This window comes from Nicotiana sylvestris, chromosome 9 (assembly GCF_000393655.2).
Source record: "Nicotiana sylvestris chromosome 9, ASM39365v2, whole genome shotgun sequence".
Lineage (NCBI taxonomy): Eukaryota > Viridiplantae > Streptophyta > Magnoliopsida > Solanales > Solanaceae > Nicotiana > Nicotiana sylvestris.
In genome coordinates, this window is record NC_091065.1 from 91,914,363 (window position 1) to 91,919,446 (window position 5,084).

Here is a 5,084-nt window from a genome sequence, read left to right on the forward strand (position 1 = left end):
ATACGCTACCACTACAACTTTGGTTAAACTACGTCCCTAAGAAAAATACTCAATTTTTGCTGCTCGTACTTGACCTACTAACAATTAAACTATAGCGAAACATATCTTACCATGTCCTTTGTCATCATCTGCCACTAATCATGCCACCCTAAATCACGATCCATCTCTATAGACCCCGAACAATAGATTTCCATCAACCTTAGGCCTCCTTAAGGATCATAACACTCGAGCCATCAAGACTGTAAATACCAATCCGACCCTAAAGTCGCAATATACCATCGTCTAAGATAAGTGCTTCTTATGTACCATTTTGTAACATTGTATTCCCAAAGGTAAACAAATGCAGACCATCAAATAGATGAGCCTTAATGCACTAAAACAAGAATGACAACACATCAACGGACACGATAATCCCATCAAGTTTGAAATTATTTAATCTCGCAACTCCGTCAAACAATGCCCAAACATCCATAGTCCATTCGCCTCTCCCTCGCTAGAATTAAATGCTAAATCTACCCATCATGAACCGAATAATCCTCCTCCTATATCATTCAATATTTCGACACATAAGTAAGCACCCTACCATATACACAGTATTGCATGATAACAACGCATGAACATCGTAATACACAATGCATAGTCTCAAAATCATGGGCAATATTAACACTTGGCTGAAACAATAGAACACCCCTCTAGAAGGTGAAAATAGTAGTCCACCCGATACGCAGCGAAAAACATCCTGCACCATATCTGTAGCATCTCCATAACTCATTTGTGCCCAACTGATATCGAATGAGCAGGAAAAAACTGAAGACGTAAGCTTCAAAAAAATCAAATCGCACGATGAGGAATCAAGGAAGGGAAGTTCTCCTAACCATCCTATATCCTCTCGAAGATAAGCACAAATATCTTTGTACCGATCCGAAAAACTCTACTAGACTTACTCATGACTCGTGACACCTAAGTGAACCTAGTGCTCTGATACTAAACATTCACGATCCAAAACGCAATGTCAGCCGTGATAGCGCCTACCGCTACCACTAGGCAAGCCAAAAAATAAACCAACACATCAATAGTTTATCCAAAATACATTTCGAATCAGTTAAAGAAATAAAGAGTAAAAATCGTTCATTTTTATAGAAAATATATATATTATTATTTTAAATGTGAATGAGGCCAAAATAAAAACCAGGAAAACATAGTGGAACATAACTAAGAGCAAGATCTAAATCCCTAAAACCCGGTATTACAAGTGCATGAACATTTACCATAATAGAAAATAAGTAGAATATAATAAATGGATAGGATGGGGACTCTGTGTGCTGTGGATCGTAACATATAGAGCAGCTCACTATAAATTCTCCTCAGCGACTACGCCTACGCACCTAGATAACTACCAAAAATATTTGTCTCAGTACCTGCACAATCAATGCAAAACTGTAGTATCAATATGTAAATTAATATGCACCTAGTAAGTATCTAGCCTAACCCCGAAGAAGTAGTGAGGAGTGGTCGACATCGATAATTACTAGTGGTCCAATAAATCAAGTATAATAAAAGTAAATAGGTATGAGGCATAGAAAGTAAAAGCAACGAAACAGATATATGTGCTTAACACGATCCTCAACAGAAGAACAAATATGAAGTCATCAATACCCGGATACCACCTCGAATGGAATACATAATGGTCAATACCAGATAATATGTCACATCTCAAGTCAAAAATATTCACGTGTACACCGACCTCTTATCAAATATTACGCATAATTCTGTCGAGGCAAACAACCCAATCCCATAAGAGTAATCGATTTCCTGCCATCACGTATGGTCCGATTCTATAATAATCGTGTACACTGCCGAGGGTTGACAAACCCGAACAATAGATACATATCATAATACTGTCGAGGTCGTATGGCCCGATTTATAATAGTACTACAGAGGTATTCAGCCCGATCCCATAGGAATAGTGAAATTTGATGGGTCATTGGGCCCACTCACGAATATATGTGTGAGTTCTGAAATTTAAGAAACTTTTCGAACAATTTCGTACAATATGGGAGAAATTCGTAAATAGAAAGTATATTTTGTATAGATAATCAAGTAGCTCAACAAATATCTAAAATAGCAAGTCACATACTTACGCAAGTATAGTCTCAGGCAAAAATATAAATTCAAGCATTTATACGAGCAAGTGTAACTTCAAATATTATCAATTAAAGTATGGCGTGAGTCTAAGTCTATCCGGATATAATCAGGAATCCCAGTATACGCCTGGAGACTCGTCACCTCATATGTGCGTGGCTCCCACAACGTGTAGCACATAACAAATATAACATCTACGGAGTAAATTTTTCCTCACAAGGTTAGACAAGAGACTTACCTAAGTTAACCCTCGGGTCTATGTAGAAGGATTTCAAAAACAATTCGAAGATAAACATTACACATAGCACCACGAACTCAAATATATAATTTACTCTCAATTCCAAATCCAATTTCGTGGTCAAAATCCAAAAATACCAGTTCTAGGTTTTCTTCCAAAATTCCACAATTTCTACTAATTTTCATATTAAAATCCATATATAATCCATGTATTTAACTCATAACATGTAAGAATCACTTACCTCGTGATAGATGATAAAAATGGCTCTTAAAAATGCCAAATTATACACTGCCCAGACATTACCCATCGTGATCACGGTCTGAAACCCCGCGATCGCGAAGAAGAAATACCCAAGCTGATCAAAATGATATACGCAATCATGCGTCTAACATTCCACAATCGTGAAGCACGAACAACCTCCCTACCGCGAACGCGGGACCTCTTCGTGTTCGCGAACACCAGCTCCTCCAGTCCCGCTTCAACACTACGTGAAAGTGTACCACAACTTGTGAATGCAAAGGCCCAGCCCTAGCCACTACGCGATTGCGGAGCACCACCTGCTAACACAAAGAACAAAAGACCCCTATCTCCATATCACCTTTTAAGATACCAGAGCAACTGTATCACAAAGGGAAAATGGTCCAAAATTATCCCGAAACACATTTGAGAGCCCGAAACCCCGTCCAATCATACCAACAAGTCTCCATACCTTATCCAAATTTATCTAAAGGCTCGAAATACCACGAATAACATTACAACTATGAATCGATTATCAAACCTTCTCTTAACTTTCAAACATTCAAACTTCGCCAAACGCGTCTGAATCGCATATAGACATTCTGGGCCGTGACCAAACTTCACACATAAGTTTCAATCAACAAAACAAACCTATCCAAGGTCCCGAAACATCACTCGAAGTCCGATACTACCAAAGTCCACTCCAAGTCAAACTTAGCAAATTTCAAAACCATTAAAATGTAAACTTCTGATATTAAGTGCTGAAACGCTCTCGGACCATCCTATACTCAACCCGAACATATACCCAAGTCCTAAATCATCTTACGAACCTATAAAAACCTTCAAATCCCAATTCCAAGGTCATTTACTCAAAAGCTAAATTTCAATTAACTCTTCCTACTTATGACTTCTGAATTGAGAATTGTTCTTCTAAATCAACTCTGAACTTCTCAAAAATCAAAATCAACTATACGAGCAAGTCATAATACATAAAGTGAAATTACTCAAGGTTTCAAACTGCCGAATGACATGATAGGGCTCTACACGTCTGATCAGGTCATTACAAATATATTTAAAAGTACCTACAATATTTTAATTTTCCAGTAAGGATTTTTACAATAATTGGTAGAGAAGGTCAAAATGGAATACGTGTTGAACTATTTTGTAGAGCAGAATAATATACTTCATATTTGTAGAACTAAAAGGAGCATATTTAACCAATAAAATAAATTTCATATTAAAGTATTTGAATAAAACATACTATTATTTTCAAAACTCAAATTATAAAATTTATCATAAGAATCCATCTTGAGGACATGCTGCCACAAGCTAAAGGGACACACTTGAAATCATTTTGCGACCATCTCTATTGGGTGTAATTAACTGCGGCTCTTCTTTGATCTTCCTGGGAACATGGTTGATTAAGCCTTCTGAATCTTTTTGCATGAGGCAGTAGTGTGATTATGATTTATTACTTAGGCGACCTAATCTTCGCCTCTTGATTCCAATGTTGTTATAATATCTTTTATTCTTTTATGTGTGGTCTCCCATCCTTCTTGTTCTCTTCTTTTGCTTCTTTTATCTCTCTGTCCCCAACTTTCTTTTTGATTCCGTGTAAATCCTTAGTTTCGACTTGGACATGGTATAGAGGATGCTCTAAAAAAGATTTTTGTTATGTTTTAATGTGAGTATTAAGAGTATGGATAGCATCAACTAAAGGCCCAACAGTATGTTTAAAACTCGAAGCCATATTGCACACCAAAATGATAATCAAGCATTCACGTTCCTCTACATCCCAAGCAAAGTGTTTTCGTCATATTCAAACTTCCAAAGTATAGAAGCCATCATCTCAAACAAGATACACAGACTTAGTCTTCTGCCTACCATGACCCAAATAACACTAAGCATTCTCAAAGCACGTGGTTATCCTACCAAAAGAATCACACGATACGCTACCACTTCAACTTTGGTTAAACTACGTTCCTAAGAAAAATACTCAATTTTTGCTGCTTGTACTTGACCTACTAACAATTAAACTATAGAGAAACATATCCTACCATGTCCTTTGTCATCATCTGCCACTAATAATGCCACCCTAAATCACGATCCATCTCTATAGACCTCGAACAAATAGATTTCCATCAACCCTAGGCCTCCTTAAGGATCATCACACTCGAGCCATCAAGACTGTAAATACCAATCCGACCCTAAAGTCGCAATATACCATCGTCTAAGATAACTACTTCTTATGTACCATTTTGCAACACTGTACTCCCAAAGGTAAACAAATGGAGACCATCAAACAGACGAGCCTTAATGCACTAAAACAAGAATGACAACACATCAACGGACACGAGAATCCCATCAAGTTTGAAATTATTTAATCTCGCAACTCCATCAAACAATGCCCGAACATCCATAGTCCATTTGCCTTTCCCTCGCTGGAATTAAATATTGAATCTCCCCA